The following is a 24,005-nucleotide window of genomic DNA, read 5'->3' on the forward strand; positions in this document are numbered from 1 at the left end:
GAGAGCATTATTGCAACAGCTGATTACATTGCTGTACATGCCCAAGACAGAGAAGGAAGAGCATGGAGGGCAGTGATAGCACTAGCAGAAGGATGTAGGCTCACCCAGGTGTCAGATGAGGAGCTGTTTTCAGAAGAAAAGGAGGAAGGTGAAATGGTGTTCATGATGAGTGTAGAAATATGGCTAAGAGTAGCTTACAAACAAGTAGCACAGAAAATTGCAATGGCACTTGAGGCACCCGCATGCACCCCAGTCCCCTTCTTTAAGGAGGATATGTCAAAGGTACCCAAATCATTGTGGACTACTAGCCCCTATGATGTGGGGTGCATAAAAAGCATAGGGGGAGTAAGGATAAAATTGAAAAAAGGTGCAATACTCCCCAGAGTGAAACAGTACCCACTGTCAAAAGAGGCAGATGAGGGCATATATGAAACCATAACGGCCCTTATAAATAATGGCATATTGGTCCCCTCAGAATCACCATGTAACACGGCTGTGTACCCAGTGCGCAAGGCTAAAGGGGGGTCTTGGCGCTTCATACAGGATCTCAGGCCCTTGAACAACATAGTAGAAGCAGAATATCCCGTAGCAGCAAACCCGGCCACAATATTGTGTGGCATTCCAGCAGAAGCATCACGATTTACAGTGATCGACCCTAAAAATGCTTTTTTCTCAATACCATTGCACCCAGACTCACAAGATCTGAGAGCTTCACTTACAGAAACACAAAGTGGAAGCATACCAGATTGCCACAAGGGTATTGCGAATCACCCTCAATTTTCAATAGAGTAATACAGATGGATTTGGGTAACATTGAAGTGGAAAGCACAGTGTTGCAGTATGTGGATGACATAATAATTTGCAGTACAAATGAAAGAAAATGCAGAGAGGACTCATTAAAGATGTTGACAATATTGGCTGAAAAAGGTTACAAGGTAGACATGGAAAAGATACAGTACTGTCAAGAACAGGTACTTTACATTGGTCAACTTATATCCCAACATGGAAGAAAGATTGCACCACAAAGAGCACAGGCCATTTCAAGCACTCCAATGCCACAAACTGTGAGGGAACTGCAGCAATTCCTGGGGCTGTGCAACTACTGTAGAGCATGGGTATTTGATTACAGTTCATACATAGGGCCCCTGCTTGAGGCGTTAAGGGAAGCTAATAAAGGGGAGAAAAAGCTGGGGTGGACGATGGAAATGAAAGAGGCTTTTGATGAATTGAAAGATGCGATATCAACTGCTCCAGTACTGGCACCCCCAGACTATGAGCGACAATTTTTTATATTTTCACATTGCGACTCAGCAGTAATGAAAGCAGTGTTGGCTCAAAAAACAAGCATGGGCTACAAACCAGTAGCATTTTACAGCGGCCACTTAGATCCTGTGATGTTAGGTCACTTCCCTTGCGAACAAGGTCTCGCTGCAGCTGCTTTTGCAGTGGAAAAAGCATCAGCAATCACCATGGGGTGCCCAACTACACTGTTTGTGGAACATGCACTATTTGCAATATTGAATAAACCTAAGTCCACCCTAACCACGCAGAGGGCATCAGGTTATGAGATCATTTTATCCAGAGCTGAACTATCAATTGTTAGATGTAGCACGGTCAACCCTGCAAGGTTCCTAGCAGAAGTAATTGAGGAGGGAGATTATGCTCATGACTGTACACAAATAACTGAAATGTACTCATGTACTAGAAAGGTTGAAGAAAACGCACTAGAGGGAGGTGAGCTCTTGTTTATTGATGGGTCATCAACTATCGATCAAAGGGATGGGATAAGGAGAACTGGGGCAGCAGTGGTAAAAATGATGGAGGTACCGGTGTGTGTAGCAATGAAATGTGTACAATTACCACAGCATTACTCCGCTCAAGCAGCGGAATTAGTTGCACTGATCTTGGCGTTGAAGGAAAGCTTTGACAAACGAGTGACCATATACTCCGACAGCGCATATGTTACATCCACTGTCCACTCAGGGCTGTCGAAATGGAGAAGAAGAGGGTTTAGGAGAGCTGATGGCACTCCAGTGCAACATGCCCTCTTATTGGCTGAACTAATTGAAGTAATAAATGACCCCCAAGAATTAGCCCTAGTAAAATGCACCGCACACACCAATGGTGAAGACCACATCTCGAAGGGGAATGCAGCAGCAGACGCACATGCGAAGTATGCTGCATACTTTGGTGAGATATGGAACCCCCCAGAGTCACAGAGAGGGAGAGGGAGGGGAATGGCTAAGGAGATGTTGATAAGAGAAGGGTACACCCATCTCCCAGCCACGCAGATTATGGAGCTACAAGCGGCTGCACCAATGGCCGAAAAAGAAATATGGGTAAAAAGAGGATGCACAATGTCACCAACCGACGCACTATGGCGCCAGGGTGGCACTGGGAAAGTTGTAATACCATTGGCACTTTTGAACACCGCCCTGAGCCAACTACATCATCCAGCCCACACAGGCAAGGAAGTAATTGCAGCACGAATTAGAGAAGATTGGTTCTGCCCCGAGTTAAATTCTCATGTGTCAAATTTTATCAGCAATTGTCTCACATGTCAACAGTTTACGGCCGGCCATACCCTAAAGGTGATAAGAGGTACTATACCCCGGCCAGAGGGACCTTTTCGGCATCTCCATATTGACTATGTTGATATGATCAACATATGTCAAGGAAATAGGTATATGATTGTAGTAGTATGCCCATTCTCTAGGTGGATTGAAGCAGGGCCCTGTTCACACCCAGATGCATTTAGAGCAGCTAAATTCCTAGTGAGGGAGGTCTTCCCCAGGTGGGGAGTGTGCGAGGTGTTAAGGTCAGACAATGGCCCACATTCCGCAAACAAAATGTTCCAGCACATCACATCCTTGCTGAACATAAAGCATAAATTTGCATGTGCATACCACCCACAGGCCAACGGTGTATGTGAACGCCTGAATGGCCTATTAAAGGAGGCAATTGCAAAGATACAGCAAACAACAAAGAAGAGTTGGTTATATTGCCTCCCATTAGCCCTATTTGAGCTAAGGAATAGACCAGGGTCCGACCACCACCTCACCCCACACAAGGTGGTTACCGGACGTCAAATGCGCCTTCCCCTAAAGCCAACATCAAGAGCATTTACCGACCACGAAAGCACAGCGAGTGTTCTTGGTGATGAAATGTACCAATATGTGTCTTCTTTGATTACTAGTGTAGTGTTTGTGTCTCAACAGCTCGAGCGCACACGGAGCGGGTCTAACAGCAATCAACAAGAAGACGCGGATAAAGAATTGGAAAAGGAAAGACTGTGTAAAATTACTAAAGGTGACCACGTACTACTTCGCAATTTCAACAGAAAATGGAATAGTCCACGATTTACTGGCCCCCATCTGGTAGAGGAGGTATCAACGAGAGCAGTAAAGCTACAGGACAAGCGTGCCTGGAACCACCTACACGATGTAAAGATCTACAAACTCCAGACCCGCCCCAGCACCACCGACAGGTCCATTGGGAGAACAACAACAACATCACCAACGGAGGAAGAGAGTTCTACCACAGCCAACGACCCAAGTGTTCCCATACCCTGTCACTCCCCAGATTCCCCAGAGACAATAACTGAAGGAGAAAGGGGTGATCCCCATACTGTCCACCCCATGGTCACACGCTCAAAGAGTAAAAATACTTCCGCCAGTTGAGCCCAAACCCCCTGCCCATTGACCCCTACCCCCACTACAGTAATAACTGAACTGAAGGACATTGCCTTGCACACGTACACATGTAAACACGTGAATGCTCTCTTTTCTTTTCTCTCGCACATGCAGGAACTGCGTATTATTGTACTGCTAAGAAAATAGATAACTAACAAATTCACTGCCCAGGAGTAGATGGTACCCTCAGACGATAACTACCCAGAAGAATTGTCACACCAATTTGTATATGAAATAAAAAGGCCAACGTACCTGAAAAGGAGAAGGGTACGTGTCTACTACACAGCATTCCTCTTGGCCATAGAATATTCAATGCCCCACCTCCACCCATACTTGCCTGTCCTAAGAGATAGATCGCTTAGAGTAGCGTGGGAACAGCTCTTCGCCTGGGCACTGAATGACTATTTGATAGGGAGAGCTTAAAAAACAACAACTAACATTTAATAACCAGCACATTGAGAATTTTCAGGCGGGCAACTTTAACATCGCAAGAATACGCTGCCGGACCGCAGCAAGGTAAGCGCAAAATGCCGGTGAAATTAGCATATGTAATAAAAATAATAGGGATTTTGATGATCACCGGGTTCTTGGCTGCCTCTGTATGGCAGTACAGCTATGCTTTCAATATTATTGCTGTACCCAAACCTAATACACCCCCATCCCCAGCTGCAACAGGTGTTACGTCAGGTGATACTAGTAAAATTGCACACAAGCAAAATAGAGTTCAACGCAGCACATACTCAGATAATAAAGGTATTGATAATTATATACAAGATTCAGCACACGTCTCAAACAACATATGGTACCAACACATGACCCGCATTGGTAAGCAGACAACAGAGGACAGCTGCTACGTTTGCTCATTAATACCATACGCCATGAGCGCTTCTCGAACATTTGTTGCCACAGAAATAGATGAAAAGACAGCACGATGCATAATATACTTGGCACTGTTCCAAACGAAAGGAAGATTCCAAGGGACAGTGGTGCATATGGTGTGGAAAACACGAGACTCATACCCATATGAAAACAACTTCCTCAAGACCTATTTGAGTTACCACAAGAGCAGTCTACATGCTGAAGCATTTAAATACATAACAAGTGGTCCTGCAAAAGGGGAAACAAAGAAAGTAACACTGCAGTATTTACCATGTGATTGGTACGCCACTGAAGTTCCTGGTAAACCAGGATGTTGGGAGAGGCCACTGGTGACGATAACAGGGAAGGTGTACCTGGACAACAATTGGGAGATAGGAGTGATTGGCAGCAACATGGTAACAAAAGAAACTATCTCAACTATCGAGGCACACAATCACAGATGTTGGACGACCTGGATCAAGTATGTACCCATGCTCACGTGGATAGAGACGGATGAAGACCCAATAACAATACTGCCGCTGACTGCGCCTAAGGTATGCTACCAACATAAAGGAGAGGTGGACGTAGGATACAACACCAACTGTGCAAGCGTGATGGAGTTACCTGAGGGGGGAGCAGGAACAGCAGTAATAATGGACCATTATTGGGCCTGTGGAGAAAAGGCATACCATACACTGCCTCCCCTGTGGAATGGTGTGTGCACAATGGTGCACGTCAATGTACCATCACTAGTGGTACCCCAGAAGCATGTGAATGTGGCGAACTTTCCCAAAATGGATGAAGGAGACAAGAGAAAGAAGAGATCTGCACCACCTCAGGAGGAGCAAGGGAACAGGACCAACGGCAATGATACTGTCCTAAATAGAAGGAAAAGACAAGGAGAACCTCTGACAGGAAATTACCTATGGGGAAGGTCGGAAACGGCACTCACTTCAATTCCGCCAGAACACAGACTATTCAGCAGAGCAGCAATGTTCTTCTCCTCAATAATCCATCCGGGACTGCAGGCTTACGCAAACGCAAAATGGCTCCAGATAACTAGATGGGAACTAATGATGACCATCAATTCTACAGTAAATGGATTCAACGCAATAAAAGAGGAGCTGCGAGCTATAAGGATGGTAGCACTCCAGAACAGATATGTATTGGACCTCCTCACAGCCATGGAAGGAGGAGTTTGCGCAAAGATAGGACAATCATGCTGCACGTTCATTCCTGCCAACGATGCTGACAATGGTACACTGACAGAAGCAGTTTCACAATTGGCCCAGATGCACTCCAAAATGATGGATGAAAGTAAAGGCGTGACAAAGGATGAGAGCTGGTTTTCACTATTATGGTCATGGATGCCATCTTGGCTGTCAGATGGACTGAAAATTATAGTTGGTTGTACTATTTTGGCTGGAGCTACACTCATCATAATAAGATTTTGGAAGGCCCGGAAGGCACGCACCACTGACGAGTTGCTTGAAATGGTCGGTATGCACCCCTTGATGCCAGCAGATGACGGCCAACACACAGGCATAATCATACAAGAGAGAGAGAAGTTGCGCAACCAGATCATCACCAACCATCTGGACCCACCATCGGTGAAGATCGAGAACCCAAGAAACCCCAGGAGCTACATAGGGAAATGGGTATACTGTACTCCTGGAGGAACCTGTGAATATATGTATTGGTCATTTGAAGATCATGTGAACCACTATGGACATTTAGGAGGAATAACTAAGATATGGAGAGTAAGAGGAGATAATGAAAAGGATATGTTTGTGGTCGACAAGTCGACCAGAGGGGGGACTGAAGTGGGAGAATGGAAGACCAGGCTCCCGTCCTTCACCTCTCGCGCTTGGCCTAAAGGGTCACGGCCCAGGCACCCGCCACGAGAAGAGTTTGCCCATCTACCAGACGACCAAATACCCTGGTACAGGAACATACGGATGTGTCCATCTGCCTGCCCAGCAGCCCGCCCTGGCCATGCCGACACCTGAGGCGCGGATCAACTAGACTAAAACCTACACGTCGTTAGAGATGCCATGACGACCTAGCCAACGGTCAGCACACCTGTACAAATATACACACTGGACACTCCCGCACCAATCTACACGAAGAATATACTCAGTGCTATGACGTAGGCGACAAACATACTCACTGACGTGCACCTTTCTTATTTTCCACATAGGCTCTCAAAATGCAGAAACGCAAGACGCATCATGAACTCATCTAAAGAGCTTGCTTACGCTTCTCCTAACCCTAGGTGCCACAATGAGAAATATAATGAAGACACGATACTGGTCATAAGACAATATGGTACTGTAACCTAAAGCGCCTGTGCACCAAACGGTTCCACCTATACACCCGGCCTAAGTAGGCCGCAAGCAAGAGCTTCCATGGACGTTAAAAGAACAAGAGTCAGGTTGCTGATCCTGCAGAATGAGCCCGGCGAAAGCAAACAGCCAAGGTCGCAATGTTGCAAACCCACATTCCGAAAGCAGACCATCAAGAGCACGATGTTGCAACCTCGCACGCCGCACCCAACGTTAAAGCCACACCTGCAAATTAAACCAGGCACACAGTGGAAAAACAATATTAATTGTGCAGAATTATGCCTCAAACACGGTCCCACCTCACGTGACCAAGCCGAACCTGACAGGATGCCAAGCCCAGGAGAAAGAAGGCGTCTGGATCCCTCGTTACAAGACATAGGCAGATACAATTAAAAGGCTCAATGGACATCTGCGACAGTGGGAGTAGTCGGCCTTTCAGCTTATGAATAAGTCCTCACATTGTCTGCACGTACTCATAGTGAAACATTGTTGCAAATGACAGGTACACCGAGAGCTGGGAACAGCGATGGTCCCAGGCTGGGAAGCTCGCAGGCGCACCAATCAGAACATGGGGCTCCTATCACTGACGCCATTAACATTAACCAATCATCAGGGGTCTTCATGTAACAATTCTCATGTATCTAATTGTAGGGACAACCCAGATATATCACCTGACTAACCCTTGTCCACTAATATTGTTCTCTATACGTATGCTATACTAACCCTACCACTCGAGCAACCAATTAAGAGTGGCGATAGGTTTTTTGCTAACTTTCCAAGGTGACGCAAGAAGCGCGTCATACTAAGGTAAAAAGGGCCTGCGAGCCCTACGATTGTGTGTGTGTCAGGACGGACGCGTACGCTCCTTGACCCATCCCTGCCGTTTTTTGTCTAATAAACAGCAGAGTCACCTTGCTTCTTGCGTGTGTCTCATACTCTATCTCTTTTGGGATATACGGGAGGAGTTGGGGCCTCCCTGCCCGGAGGTCTGCGGACGGCCCGGCCGACCCCGGCAGAATTTCCCCCCCGACAACCTGCTACGGCGCTAGTGTGCTGCTGAACTCTGCCCACGGCAATCGCGCTGCACCACAAACTGGGGGATTTCATCCGCTCCAGGGACCGGGGCAATTGCGCCCCCCGGGGCAATTGCGCCCCGGGTAGCTGCCTGCTTCGCCTGGGCCAAGAAACGGGCCTGCCTTTGACCTCTCTGGGGCGCCCTCTTGGTCCTGCTGCCATTCCTATCCTAGTAGAAAGCAGCCCCCGCCCGAAGTAGAGGAAGGAAAGGAGAGGTGTCATAGCCAGGAAGGAGGTCATTATGGCAAAGTGGAGTAGAAGTGACCGGCCATGAGGGGGCACTCCGTGTTGTCTGTGCAACTGTTTTTCGTGTGCCCTGAGAGGTCGCAGCGCCGCCTGGGTTTGTTAAATGAAATGCAACGTGGTTATTTTGGGATGTGCAGTCGTATGGGTTGGTTATGAGGTGCATTGGTCGACGATTGTGTCTCTGGTGCGCCCGGTGCAATGCACAGTATGCCATGTTGTGCCCTGGGCGGTCGCGCTGCCGGGATTGTTCATACTAGGATAACGTTGTTTTGTTGGATGCGGGGTCGCAGAGCCGCCGGGCCACCATGGTTGTTAAGGGGATAACATTTCGAACACGGTTGTTCGTTTCTCTATATGGTGGTCGCCGCACCGCATGGTTTGCGGCTGCCGAGAAAATGTACAACCTGCAATTGTGCAGGCCAGGATTGCATCCGTTGTGTAAGGGGCATTGTTTAAAATGGTACTGCACTTTTACTAAGAGCCATGGAATGACAGTGTCGACGAATGGAGCAGAGCAAAATGGAGGAGGCACCCCGATAACCCGGGCGGTGTCCTCCTCCTGTACTCCCCCGTCTGGGAAGAGGGGGAGGCGCCGGCCAAAAGCGCGCCAGAAGAGGGGGAAAGCCCGCGAAAAAAGAAAAGCGCGGCGAAACCTGAGGAAAGCCCGCGAAGGGCAAACAAAAGAAAGGGGAGGGGCTACCCCCTTTATAGCGGGCAGGCTCCTTACTGCAGTCAGCATCCAGCCACAGCAGAAGGACGCCCGCTCGCCTACACGGAGAAGAGGATTTCGTTTTTCCAGTATCTTGGTCGGTATGCGGTCTCCCGTTCCAGGAGAAGCTGCAGGACTGCCGGTTCCAGTGAGGGAGGATGAAGCTGCAGGACTGCCGGTTCCAGTGAGGGAGGATGTCCCGTTGCAGCAACAAGGGCATGGAACCTGAATATGGTAGTATGGAAAGGTGAGCGGGGCGCAGGCGGGAACAGAGCGTTTGCTGGAGGGATGTTGTAAAAGGGTTTATAAGTTTTATGGCCATTCTTAACGTGCTAGCAGCGTGAGGCCGTGGCAGATGGATGTGGTGGGAAGAATATCTGCAGGGTTCGTGGAATGTTTACGGGGGCTGAGAGGGGAAGGGGCCTCGTGTTTATTAAGCCGCCCGAAGATGGCCATGGGCGTACAAATTATTGGGTGCAGGCTTTGCACGTTAACATTGTTATTTAAAGCCGCGCTGAGATTTCCAAGGTTGTGAACATTGTTCGGATACTGGGGCTTTGTGTTTCCTGTCCAATTTACCCGCAGGACAAAAGAGGTTGGAAAGCAAGGGCGACTTTCAGGCAGAGGCTGGGTTTGTTCTCAGACCGGCAAAGGGCTGGTTTACAAAACTTGAATGTTCGCCGTTGTTTTTGATGTGAAGGAGCGTTAGTGTAAGGGAGAATTAATTTATTACAAGTGTGGTAACGCGCCACGCAACACTTTGTTTTCGATATGAAGCATTGGGCAATGGTTGAACTTCCGACTACAGTCCATGAGGTTCGAGGTTCAAGGGAACTATTGGAAGATAATACATTTGTTTGCGGCAATGCAATATATTATACGGCTTAGGTTCGACGGCATGCCCTTAAGGGCAATGGTAATGATCTCATACGGAGGCAGCCGGACGTCGGGTTTGCTGGTTTTGACTACATCGGCGAGATAGCGTGGCGCAACATTATAGTGGCTTGATATGGGCAGCGCTCAGGTTCGAGTCGTCAAGGGGTAGAAATTACAAAAGGAAAAAATTATTTTATATGGGGCCGAGATGTTATTTGACAATACAATGTTCTTTGGTCTGCTGCTAGCAGGATGTTATGAACTGGGTTGTGAACGCTGCATGTTATTGCTACTGCTATGTGGTTGCGGGCAGTTAAGGCCAGGCGGCAGGCTATTTGACAAAGGGATACTATGTGTGAAGGGGCACAATGCAGGGCGCTATGCAGCGCGGCCTGTTTTGTCAGGCTTATTTCGCCACAGCAGCTAACAGGGCTGTGTAGAGAATAGGGGTGAGCAATCTTGAACATTTCGGTTGGTTGCCCCGTGTGTACATTGTATGCGGGAGAGATGTAATGGCTATAGGGGCAGGAGTTGGCAATGGCGTTACAAGGTAGGACCGGCCGGGATTGAGCTTGACTTGCAGGTTGGCTTAACACACGGTGGCACACATCCCCAACCTTAAGAGGCCAGGGAAACAAATAGGGAGCGGAAGCCGCGAATAAAGTGGTTTTAATATCGCCCACGAGGCAGCGTTGCTGGAATGACAGCTGCAGACAAATCCCTGGGGAGACTATTCGGAGCAAGTTGGGGTACATTAAGCAGTTTGTTTTGGGGCTTGGTACGAGGGATGGCGAGGTATCGTGCTGGGTTGCGATGCATCAGTCGAAAACCGAATGGTCACGGTGAACATGAAGGGAATGGTTGGCTTACCTCGAAACCCGGTTTCTCTCAACTTGTAAGGGGGATTTATAATGTTAAGGTATAAAGGTTTACAGATTTGGGCTGAGTTAAGAGCGAGTGCGAGGGACACTGGTACACCTTGGGGAAAGCGTCTTTTACAGAGGGGTACAGAGGTGGGATCCCAAATGAAGGAGTACCCGCGAGGCACGGGCCAAAGTGTGTTTTACTTGAAGTCTAAGGAGGGGGTTATAACGCGCATACACGCGAGTAGTACAGAGTGGTGCAGTTTTAAGGGCATGGCTCAGAGCTTGCTGATGAAGGGATTGACGCACACAGCAACAGAATGTTATGCAGTATGTGAGGAGGAAAGGAGACGGCATGGATGGCCCAAAAAGGGGGTGTAAGATTGATATTTAGGCTGGGAGCGGCATCCGCGGAGCGGCTTGCGTGCAGGTTGTGGCTCCAATGCATGGGGTATGGCGGGCGATCAACATATACGCTGAAGGATTATTTCTCCCCCATGCTATATAAAGTTTTGCGGAAGGAAGGACAGGGACCGGGTTCGGGCACGGGACATGTCTAAGATAGTATGTTATGAGGTATTATCGACATGCTCATAAGAAATAGGGCTATGTGGCCGTGGTATACGGTACGGCGCGCGCATCAAGTAGCACTCTTTTAGGTAACATTCCGAGTTTTGCCAGCCATTGGCGGCTGGGTATGGCACGAATTGCACGGTAAAACAAGACCAAGGGGCTCCGATCGGCGGGTCATAGCACAGTTTTACACCTGGGTAAATGTGTCTACTGGACTCCTTTGGTAGCTGCAACATATTTACAAATGCAGCAGCTGCGTTTTTCCGAGGTGGGGGCCTCCTTGTATGACGGTATAACGCAGGGACAACAGGAGGGCCTTGGAAGCAAGACCACACAAGCAGCAGCCACAACATCCGCCTTAAAAAACATAAGCGTGTAGTATAGTAAAAACGAACAAATTTCAATTAATTACTCGCAAGAGTATGTTTACAAAGGGCAGTGTGCTCCTGTGATTGGAGAGGCCAAGGTGCAGGTAGACGGTTATGCAAAGGGGGCGGCCAGTTGCCGTTTTGGGCAAGGGTGATTCAAGGTAGAGATGGCTTGGGAGGTCAACTAAGGAGTGAAAACATGGCACCATTTTAACAAGTTGCTCTGGGTACTAATGAGTGAGTTCAAAGCTGGCTGTGGGGATTCCGGGGCAGGGCCGAGGCGTCGATAATAGGCGCACTATGGAGCACCACACGGGAGAAGGGGAGGCCAGTCGCTACAATTGTTGTAGCAGCCTCAGTGGTGCAAAGTAAGCAGCGCTCACAGTGTGGGACGCGCGAGGCACACCTCACGGGCCGGCACGCCACGCAGGGCAGGTAGACGAGGTTGGTGGCGACAACACTCAGACAGAGTGGTATGATGGCATACATACAAGGGTGAAGTGACATAAGGGTTGAAAGATGGCTCGGCGGGGTAAGCGCTCGATGCTGTGAACTGTTTGATTTGCAGGTCCCAGGTTCAAATCCCGGCTAGACCCATTTAACCTTTCATCCTTCCACGGTCGTTAAATGAGTACCAATTTCGATTGGGTAATAGTATTGGTAAAAGTCGCAATAATGACCAGGGAAGGTATCGGACTTTTGGGGGTTTATCGTTTGAGGGTGAGGCGGCTTTTGGATTCCCCGGAGGAAGGGAGTTTACGTCTTGGTGGGGCAAGCTTGGCCGGTCATCTCACACGCTGTAGGTATTAACGAAGAACCAAACAGAGGTTAAGGATGTTGTTTCTGGTTATAAGCCTCATGTAGTATGATCTAGGGGAGGTGTACATCCGGTATGGTAGGCATATTCTCATTACAGGTACAGATTTGTACGACACGGGTAACACGCAGAACTTATGAAAGGGAGGTCGCTCTCAGTGGCCAGAGTGAGCCAGTATGGAACCAAAGCCAATTGCTATTGAAGGGACGCAGGGACCGCTTAAGTCTGAACAGCATAACGCCAAAAAGCAAGGTTCCTTTAGTATGACGCTGGACACAGGGACAGCATGATTTTGGAAGGTAAGACGGGGGCCATCCGGCAGGCGTTACTGGTTACAAGGAGGAATAGGAACAGGACGCTGGGGTAAAGGGCTGCCTTTGGGAAGCGGGACTTCAAGAACAGACCAGCCAGACCAGCCCATGCTCCGTCCATCAGGGGTCATTGAACAGGTAACGGGGGAGCTTGGTCTTACTGGAAGGACAGAAGAAGGAAAAGAGGCCGAGGTAAAATGAGAATGGCCGGGCCCCGCCTGGCATGTTAGAGGTTGGTGAATTACTGCAAGGGCAGGCTATCGGCAAGAGAGTAGGTTTGAAATGGTACAAAAAGTATGCAGCGCAACTTCACCTAGCAGGAACGGTGCTCTCTCAACAGGGTAACCCCTGCAAAGGTTTGAACAGGTGTCCGGTGGAGCTTGGTCTTGCTGGAAGGACGGAAGAGGGAAAGGAAGCCGAGGTAAAGGTAGAAGGGCCTGGCTCCTGCCGGTCATGATCGAGATTGGTGAATTACTACAAGGACAGGCAATCAGCAAGAGAGTAGAGTGAGGTAAAAGGCAAGCTGGTTCTGAAATGGCAACAAAAGTATGCAGCACAACTTCACCCGGCAGGAACGGCACTCCCCCAACATGGTAACTTCTGCAAGGGCAGGAAGAGCGAGGATAAGGGGCTGGGGGCTGCAGCCATAGGGCCAGGGGTTGTGGAAATCAGGCATATTGGGAGATAAAGGCCCGGGTGTTCTAAGAGGTACAGCAGAACGTAAAAACTGTAAATTGACTTGCTGCTTTGTCATCCCATTAGCACCAGCCTGGAGGAGAAGGAGATCGGTATAGGTGTTAGGTCACTCTTTGGTGTCTAGGGCGGGGGCAAGCGGGACAGCAGAGCAAGAGGAGCCGACGGCCAGCGAATTCAGGATTGTGCGGCACGGGATGCCGGGAATGAAAGGGCCGCAACTGCGTGGGCAGGTGCGCAAGTTGCTGGAGAATCACCAAAACCAGACAGTTGGGTCAAACACTAGGGAGGTAACGACCTCACAAGCCCGGGAATTGGGGCTCTAATGCGGAAATGATGATCTCATTTTTATTGCAGGAGCTGCCAGGTCAACTGGGCGAAACCGAAATTGTACGGTCGAAGTATTCCTGAGACCGGAATGGTGAGGCGCGATTAATCACGCAGCAGTGAAGAGGTCTAAGCAGAAGCTGAACTGTGCAATGGCGAAGTTCCGCAAGGGGCAGAGGCTTTGGGCAGATCAGGCACGGCCTGATTGGTGCATGGATCACCATTGGAATGGAGCTGTTTACAGGAAGCTATGCACAAAAAATCCTGTGAATGTAAGGGAACGAGCAAAGGGGGAGCCACGGTGGGCGGTAACCCACCCGTGGCGTGGCGGTGTTTGGCCGAACAAACAGAAGAGACAGACTCCGGATGAGCCAGGAGAAAGCCGGAAGGGTCTTCGCTCTTCTCAGACCAGCGCCCCTTGGGAGCCTAAGCGGCAGGGGCGTCTGGGGGGAACAACAAGGGCTCAGCTTCCCCCAAGGCCACGGCACTCTCCCCGCCCAGGGGCGCCTGCAGGGGCAGGAGAGGCTCGGACGCAAAGGTTGGGAGAGTTGGGCCTATTTTGGACTCTTGGGGAAGGAAAGGGGGAAGCAGGTTATTTGGACACGGAGCAGTCGCCGCATCTTCTGAGTGTTTTCCACTAATGTGTGCAGTATGGTTTTATGATACTGTGGAAATAAATCTGCGGCCTTTTGATGCCAAAAAACAAAGCAAGACTCATTGTACACGTTTCTGGGGGGGAGAAAGGGAATGAGCTATTGCTATGTGTTGGGCCCAAAATAGCGGTAGCTGGGCCACGGGGGGAGACAGCCCGATGGAGCGATTAAGTAAGTACGCTTGTACTGGAATATGTTTTGTAGCATCGGCCCATACCGCGAGTTTGGTTGGGCAGGGAATGAGGGTTTTGGAAAAATGACGACGGTGGGTGCATGGGGCATGGCGGTTTCTGCGCGTGGGGAAACATCTGGGATGCCGGTGGGGTGAGCGCAATGGGCAGTTGCAGGAGAGAGCGAAGCATGGGAAGTACCTCTTGAAGTGCGATTGCACATTATGTTCATAGCTATCCGCTTTTAATCACGCACATCTACATCCTCACTAAGGTGAGGTCGGGATTTACAATAATTTCCTTTCGATTGGGGAAAGTGAGTGGCGGTATAGGGCAGTCTTTCCGGCAGTATCGGATTGGCCTACGTATATGCAGGGTTAATAGTACGACTAAGCATACCAGCATTCTCAGTCCTCGAAGCGATATGTATAGAGGCGCGCATATATGCTTGCAGAACCAGGTCTACTCGTGACTGCTGCACCACTTGTTGCAGTAGGAAGATTTGTCTTTCTACAATGCCCCTGGGTTTTAATAACAAAGGAGGAAAGGGTCAGTGAGGTGGGTGTGTTACTTGATCCCCCAAAAGTGTGCCCTTTTGTTCGGCGGCTTCTGCCCTGTAAAACATATGGAAAGGGTTGGTGAATATGGTAAGGAACACGGGAATAGTAGTGCTTGCGTTGTTAGACAAACAGGCCATGGGTCCGATGCAGTAGTGTATTGTTTGATGTTCGAAGGGTGGCAAGCCGCGCTGCCAGGGGGGGATTAATTGCAAAGTTTAACGGTGTGTTTAATTTGGGCAGTGCATATTGGAGCGTGTGCGTGTGGGGGGCTTGGTGGCTTTCTAAAGTATTCTGTCAATGAATGACCATGGACGGCCGCCATGCCACAATGTATTGGGCCATATTGTAATGTGTGGGGATGTTAGCGCGTGTTTGCGTCATGCAGCAGGGTCGGTAGCCTTATCCGTCAGTGTTTACAGTTCAGGTATGGTCTATTGAACAGAGTTTCTCTCATCTAATGCTGAGGGGGGGTGAGGGGGTCCGCACAATTGTATATGCTACGCGTTTGGGCGGGTGGAATATGCGACAGGCCAGTTGGATACAAATGTACTGCTGACCGCTACACGACGGCTGGTGTTGTCTAAATCCACCTGTTTTCTTTAAAAAGTACAATAAAAAAAATCTTAAGCCTTGACTAGTCAAGACGCGTTATACATAATGTATGATTTATGCTTTTACTAAACCTTACCAAGGCATGTACTGTGAATGTAATGCTAAATTAGATCACGCTTTCATAGTGATTCGACAAGGTCAAGGAAGTTTAGACACACCTCCTAAAGGCCACAACTGGCTGGGCATGGGGGGTGTGCGGGGATCTACCAGCTAACAGTTGAGACGGATTAGAGTGCGATCTATAAGGGTTGCAGGGCATGCAGACAATGTAAAAACTCTCATTCAGCGTGATTGAAATTGGATACGTGGCCCCTCAATTGCTGGGCAGAGGAATAGATGGTTATGCGATCATGGTTTGATGTGGGTGTTAGATGGTGACTTGTGACTAGAAGGGGGGGTGGGGTTGTGTGCTGCCATGAGTGTGTGTTGGGAGTACGGGGGCAGAGCCCAGTAATTGCTGGTCTGCGCTTTAACATTCCCAGGATCCAACTACACAGCTGTTCAGATAAACTGCCGAAATTGCAACCAACCTATTTGCCACAATGGGTCCAGCAGTGGTGTTTCAGGAATACAGGAATTTCAGGAGGGGCGTTTCACACAACGAATAATATCCATTACGCCTGATTCACAGAGCGTTTTCCTATGGGATTGTGCCATTATAAAATGCTTCCATGAATCAGGCCCATTGTATCAGTGCACCTAATTGGACCGGGCAGATCTGATTCCGAAACGGCATTCCCTCTCATTCTCTGTGATGTCAAAAAGATACGGAGGGCAGCTACCGCACGCGCATAGCGCATTTGAATGGGGAAGACAAGGGCCTACTCTGCGGGCTCACAGTCTAATTGGCGGGAAGTCTGTTCAGGAACAAGGAGAGGTGGGCCTCATCGGAGTGACTGAAGAATGAGAGCGAGGGAGAAGAATATTTATTGGCTCCCTTTTCATGGACCTCCCCTCAGTAATTCTTCCTCTGCTGCATGTTGCATGTCACCCCTTCTGGGGGACATGGTACCTTCGAGTGTTGGCATCATGGTCACATGGGGTAACCATGTGACCATGTTAATAAAAGCGACAAGCCACTTCCGGTTCCCCAGTCGATATGAAACGGACACTGGTGTCGTTCCTTTGAGTGCACCGTGCTGGTGCAGCACCGCGTGGAGGAGGCCCAGGGACGGGGCCCTCCATGAGGTCGGTGCCCCTGCTGGGCAATGCCGCCCTCCCTGTTGCCTAGCCATGTGATCGTGGCTGAATGCTGCAACCCCGGCCTGGGTGCCCCCAGAGCCGGGGCTGCCGTGTGCTGAATGCCCCAGCCACGTGGGTTGCTCTGGTGCTCTGGAGTGAGTGGGGTGATCCACACTCCTTTGTCCACTGTGTGAGTACAGCACGAATGGTCTATGTCGGGTGTTCCTGACACACGTGGAGGCCAGTCCGGTGCTCCGGGGCTGGCCCCACAACAATGGCGACGAGGATGATGGGCTCCCCATGACTCCAGTGTGTCTAGTGCGGTGTCGGCCGCAGCAAAATAGAGGCAGCATTTGCCGTGGAAGGCTAAGCCGAGTGAAGCTGCCCCCCTCCCTCACCGCATGTCGATGGAAGCGGCTTTCGTCACTTGAGGAGGAGCTACAGCCCGCTTCCACCAAGAAGGATGCTGTCCGCCCCCTCCCCCCATGTGGAGGAGGCCGCACGTTGAGAGAGGCTGCATCGGCCGCGGGAGCTGCTGCTGCCCTCCCCCACCATGGAGGCGGCCTCGGCTGCAACGCTGAGGTAGGCGGTGCCGAGCCCCCACCCCTGTGAGGAGGACCGCAGCTCCTGCCGCAAGAATATCCTGGGCTGCTTTCTGCCGCGTGAAGGAGGGGTGGGTCTGCGCCTCCCCACCACACCGTCGTGGGGGAAGAAGAGATGGCGCAGCTGCAGCCGCAGGAGGAGGAGCTGCTGGTCCCTCCCTCCCGTGTGGAGTGAGATTGCCCTGCGGCGTCAGCCGCCACATCGAGGAGCTGGTGCCCCCCCCCGTCGGGAGGGTGGTGAGTGACCCCCTTGAGGAAGGGGACTACCGAGCGGCGTCGGCCGCGACGTTTAGGAAAGTGGCATCCCCCGCATGGGGAGGAGGGTGAGCTGCCCGCCCCCACCCGCAAGCTGTGCAACATGGAGCAGCTGGGCACACGCAGCATCAGCAGCAGAGGAAGCTCGGAAGCGGCCTCAACCGCACTAAAATGAAAAGGCGGCGTCGGCCGCAACAAAGGGGAGCATGCTAGCGGCCTGAGCTGCAACAAGATGCCCGTCGGCCACAGCCGCAACGAAGTAGAGCTGCCCGTCCCCCACCGGAGTGGCTATGCATGTGGCATGTGCCGCAAGGAGATGAGCTGCCCTCCCCTTGAGAGGAAGGCTGCCGGGCGCATTGGCCGCAGATGCATGGAGGCGGAGCCCCCACCCCCCAACATGAGGCGGGCCCATCACCACCTGGGCCCGCGACGACAGAAAGGTGCTCCGGACAGGAGCCAAAAAATAAAAATAAAAATAAAAAGCAAAATGGAATAGATGCCCGCGGCAGCCCACCAAGAACGCGGGCATGCCGCGGCAGTGAAAAAAAAGAAGAAAAAAAAGCTGGACAATTGTGGGATGCAGCCCGTCCCCCCAAGCAACAAAGAAAGGAGGCACGGGTACCCTGCCGCACAGTAGTCCGGAAGGTACCCAGCCCATATCATCAAAGAGGAAGGATAGGTTCACTGAATCCCGCAGCGGCCCAAGGTACTGGGGTAAGGCGCCTAAGAGTACGTGGGTGCAGGCAAAAGGAAGCCATATTGCCCAGTGGCCCCACTGCAACAAGGAACAAGGGAGAGGGCCATGCTAATGGCGTGGCCCACTAGCCCACATGGCCCATCGGGGTGGGAATACAAGAGGAGGACCCACAAGCCCATCAGTCCGTCATTCGCATAACGGACCCCGATACCTTATCACCCGTGCCAGCTCTGCCACCAGCCCTGAAAAAGGAGGGGAAGTGAATGGAGCGATTGTCATACTGCCGCAATACCGCTGCATCAGTGTCATTGTGCCCGCAGCCCCCAGTGCAAGGAAAAGGGAAAGGGATGGGTTGCAGTTCTCACTGGTGTTTTGGGTGCCCTCCTGGGGTTTGCGGCCCAGGCACCTTACCACTGATGTCTTCCTGTCACCCGCCCCCTTGAGGAAAAGGAGTGCAACGAGTGGCCGGCCGCAGTGTTACCAGTGCTCCATCACAGATGTCCCCCCAGACAGTGGACTTGGCCGATGTGGCCCCTGGGCCTCTCCAGGTGCGGCTTTGCCGGTCTTCTTGATGGTGGTGTGATTGTCCGAAATTAACATTAGCAATGATACAAACTGGCTTCCTGCAACTCCACGAGTGCGGAAGATGGACATCATCATCGACATCCCCACGAATACTGGGAGCCTGCAGACATGGACTTGCTTAAAATGGCCCAGTCAGTGGGCAATGTAATGTGGTGCACATCCGTACATATGGAATGCTTCATATGGTGCCAGTAGCTCTCATTGGTGTCCTTTTGTGACAGTGGAACCACTCACCCAGGTTAATAAAGGGTGTGAAAATTAGTAGAGTGGTGGTATTAGTATTAGTGTGTAGTTGTGTTGTGTTTTTTTTTTTGTTTGTTGTTATGAAAACGAGGAGTGTTGCATGTCACCCCTTCTGGGGGACATGGTACCTTCGAGTGGTGGCGTCATGGTCACATAGGGTAACCATGTGACCATGTTAATAAAAGCGACGAGCCACTTCCGGCTCGCCAGTCAATACGAAACTGACTCCGGTGTCGTTCCTTTGAGTGCACTCTGCTGGTGCAGCACCGCGTGGAGGAGCCCAGGGACGTGGCCATCCACGAGGTTGGCGCCCCTGCTGGGCAACACCACCCTCCCTTTTGCCTAGCCATGTGATCATCGCCGAATGCTGCAACCCCGGCCTGGGTACCCCCAGAGCCGGGGCTGCTGTGTGCTGGGTGCCCCCAGCCACGTGGGTTGCTTCGGTGCTCTGGAGTGAGTGGGGTGATCCCCACTCCTTTGTCTGCTGCACGCAGCACGAATGGTCTGTGTCGGGTGCTCCCGACTCACGTGGAGGCCAGTCTGGTGCCACACAACACTGCAGCCACACAGATGGAGGTTTTAATTGAATTTCCGTACACCCCCGGGGGAAGAGGTTCATTTTAGGTCAGGTGGGGCAATTGAAGTGCGTCTAAGGCCTCGCGTTCTCCCAACTCAAACTGCTACTCAAGTCAGCCACTGGTTGCAGTCAGAAAGAAAAACACACACACAGTGAATTCAAAGGCTGTGTTGTCAGTTACAACACAATTGTAAAAGGGGTCAGGGTACGCGTGTCAAAATGTAACCCAGCCTATTTTAAGGGACTGCTTGCTGAGCAGCCAAATGCTTCTCTATCAGGAAATACGCTAATTTTATGTGGCCCCAAAAAAATAATATGGAAACTGGGCTTATTGAAATGTTATCTGGCTCTGCTGCAACTCAAGAATATATAACAGCAAAGTACCACTGTATTTGCTATAATGGCTTACTAATGCCTCATCTACTTCACTAACATGAACTATTTATCTATGCACCTCTTTAGAAAGGTATGTTTGCCTGAGCGTTGTCCTGCCCTCGCCGCCAGTCTATTACACTGCAGGCCAACCCTCAGCCTCATGTCCACACACTCTGGGTTCCCCTGCATAGCCCCGCGATGCCCACCTGATACTTATCCCAGCCGCATATGTGCACTGTTCAGGGCCTAGGTGCCGGTACCTGCATCCAGAGCGGACTTCTCAACTCACCTAGTGCCTACATCTAGCGCTACATCAAGTCCCTTACCTTACCAGGTACCCCTATCTTGACCTAGAGCTCCCACATGACTCCATCTCGCCTGGCTTGCTGCCTGCCCTGAATTGCCAGCAGGCACGTCCTCCCTCTGGAACAGTGACCGTGCGCGACCTGGTACATGCGCCCGAGGGCGCACCTGGTGTATTCCAGCGTTTGGCATACATTTTCAGACCTATAGAAGTAGCATGGTGAAGTGTGTGTAACGGTGTGGACACTGAAATGTCACTTTAAGCACTTTGAAGTATCCAGTGTAAGCGCCTTGTGCAATCAGGAGAGTGTTTGTTAGTATGTTATTGCTGTCCTACAAAACAAGGTTAATGGAGGCGTGAGAGGGGGTACTAACAAGCGGAATCTGTGGGAACGTGGGATATGGTCACTTTTCTCCAATTTGGTTCAGCTGCACCCGCCCTGCAGGCCTGCTGGAGAAGTTTGCAGTTGCATTCTGGGTGATCAAGTTGCCGTTCAAGGAAATGGCGCCTTTCTTGGTTTGTTTTGGTGGGCAAGGATGGAATGTTATAATGGTAGCATTCATTGATACATTGCCGTGCTGGGGCGTTCGAACAATGGGTCTCCCACAAAACATACTAATTCTCTGGCAATAAGTTGTGTCAAAAGTGAAAATCTTTCAAGTTATCCTTTACATTCGGGGAATTTCGTGGCTGGCTTGGTTTCTATTGTCAGCCATGATGGAGGCAGTCCCGCGATAACCTGGGCATTTGTCCATTAGCTATGCCATTTGTATCAAACATTTCTCATTTTGCAAGCCCCTTTCCTTTCCCCTCCATTAAGGTGCTGCATGAGACATTTCCTTTAGTTTGGCATAACAAGGCCGCAGATTTATTTTTACATATACACAACCACTGCAAACAGGTATTGAAAATAGCTCCAAAAGTGTGGCGACTGCTCCTCGTCCTGCTTCCCCCTTTACCTCCATGTCCATTGCAGGCACAACTCCCCCAAGGCCTTCGAGTCTGAGAACCGCCTGCCCCTGCAGGTCTTTGCGGACTGGGGGAGCGCCGTTTGTTGGGGGGAAGTTGAGCCCCAATTGCTACCGCCAGACACCCCCGCCGTTTAGGCTCCCAGGAGGCGCTGTCTAGAATGGGCGAAGCCCCTTCCGGTTTAGCAATGGCTCATTCGGAGTCTTTGTCTTATCATAGGTTGCCACAAACCGCCTGGTCATCCTGCGACAACGACGTCCAGGTTCTGCCATAACTGTAGGGTGGGAGGGTGGGAAAACAAAATCCTCCGATTTTGGAGGGCGCCCGGCTGCTGTAAGAGCTGCAAGTGCTCCTGTGCCGGGCGCCCGCCACTTATGTAGCCCAAACCCCTCCCTCTTCTTTTGTTGCCCTTCGCGGGCTTCTGTGGGCTTTTGGCGCCCTTTCCTTTGTTCGCCTTGGCGCCCTCTCCCCTGCCCCTCTGGGGGGAGGGACGAGAGAGCGGAAGGAGGAAGGCCCCTGCCTCGGTTAACGGGGTGCCTCCTCCATTCTCTTCGCTCCCCGTCTTCACCTTCATAACCTGGGCATTTGTCCATTAGCTATGCCATTTGTATCAAACATTTCTCATTTTGCAAGCCCCTTTCTTTTTCCCCTCCAGTAAGGTGCTGCATGAGACATTTCCTTTAGTTTGGCATAACAAGGCAGCAGATCTATTTTTACATTTACACAACCACTGCAAACAGGTATTGAAAATAGCTCCAAAAGTGTGGCGACTGCCCCTCGTCCTGCTTCCCTCTTTACCTCCATGTCCATTGCAGGCACAACTCCCCCAAGGCCTTCGAGTCTGAGAACCGCCTGCCCCTGCAGGTCTTTGTGGACTGGGGGAGCGCCGTTTGTTGGGGGGAAGTTGAGCTCCAATTGCTACCGCCAGACACCCCCGCCGTTTAGGCTCCCAGGAGGCGCTGTCTAGAATGGGCGAAGCCCCTTCCGGTTTAGCAATGGCTCATTCGGAGTCTTTGTCTTATCATAGGTTGCCACAACCCGCCAGGCCAAAGGTGGGTTACCGCCCACCGTGGCTCCCTCCTTTCCTTGCTTATAATTCCAGCAATTTTGTGCAGATGTTCCAGAAAAACAAATCCATTCCCTGCTCCGACAAATGAACTCCGTCCTTCAAGTAGTACTCCGTGTTTTTGAGGTTGATCAAACCATGTCTGATATGCTGAAAGCCCCTTTCTCTGCAAAACTTGGCCATAGCCCAATTCAACTTCCTCCTTGAATTCTCCACGGCCGCCTGACTCCCAGCGCCCCTCCATTCGTGCCTCGAGATGATTTCGGTCTCCCCCATTTCCGGCGATAACTCCTGTAATGAAGACATCATTTCCCTGAGCAAGATCCCCCTCCCCAGACCAGTCAAGTCATTGCCACCGAGGTGCACCACCAAAACATCGGGCCTCCGATGTTCCCTCAGGAGTCTGCGCACGTGCCCCCGCAGCTGTGCCCATTTCATACCCGGCACTCCATGCCATTGCACCCGGTATTCCCTGGTGGTCAACTCCTCCTGCTTGGCTGTCCAGCTTGCCCTGGCCCTTGATACAAACGAATGGCCCACCACCCAGGCGGACCGTCGCCTTCCCTTCATTGATGCTACTGCGAGGAGATAGGAGGGAGGAACCGTTAATCTTACATTTTTTCAGGCCTGACGTATCGCTTAAAACAACCAGACCTCCTGCCCCCAATCTGTTTGATTGCCTCTGCTCCCAGGCCCATCCCTGCCGCTGATGTGGCTGCCCCTATCCTGAAGGAATGCACCCGTAGACCCCCTTCGAGAACCCTGCCTCCACCAGTGCCATGTCCATCACCTTTCTAAATTGGAAAAGGCTTAACGCTGTCCCATCGTTATGTACCAGAAAAGGATCCTCCTCCCCCGTGTGAATCCTCCAACTCAAATACCTGTTTACGCATCCTACTGGACAAACCGGGCTGTCCTGGGTACCTCCTAACTTAATGCTTCTGCCTTTCCCTGTCTGATAGGTCTTGGATCTCCTCAGAAATATGTATAACCACTCTCCTTGTACCCCTATGTCACAGCTCCTAAGGAAACTTAAACCTTTACCCTTCTTGTTGGCTGGCACCAACTCGCTTACCCTTAAAGCCCCAAAAAATGCCAGTGAGAAGGCTGCTGTGAACAATGCTTTTTCATAATCATCCCTACACACCACCGTTAAGCTCCTGATCATTTCGTGCAGTTTGCCCACATCTATGGGCCGTCTCTCGTCGGGTTTACTTGTCACCTGTTTGGCCTAACCCCTCATTGCCATGACAATGTAATGCTCTTTGGTGGGATCAGGCCTGCCCCCCAATTTATAGAAATGCGCAACCGCTGCCAGGTGATAGACCACCCAAGATCTGGACCTTCTTTGTTGCCAACACCATCCCACAAAGGCTCACACTGGCTTTCCCTTCTCGCTCTCG

General features: G+C 50.8%; 1 protein-coding gene across 1 annotated transcript in view; it reads right to left on the reverse strand.

Annotated features, from left to right (window-relative positions):
- Positions 1 to 24,005, reverse strand: part of LOC138492940 (uncharacterized) — a 334,933-nt gene that overhangs the window by 55,113 nt on the left and 255,815 nt on the right. The gene's annotated exons all lie outside the window — the stretch shown is intronic.

The sequence above is a fragment of the Ambystoma mexicanum genome, chromosome 10 (genome assembly GCF_040938575.1).
Source record: "Ambystoma mexicanum isolate Mex_15411 chromosome 10, UKY_AmexF1_1, whole genome shotgun sequence".
Lineage (NCBI taxonomy): Eukaryota > Metazoa > Chordata > Amphibia > Caudata > Ambystomatidae > Ambystoma > Ambystoma mexicanum.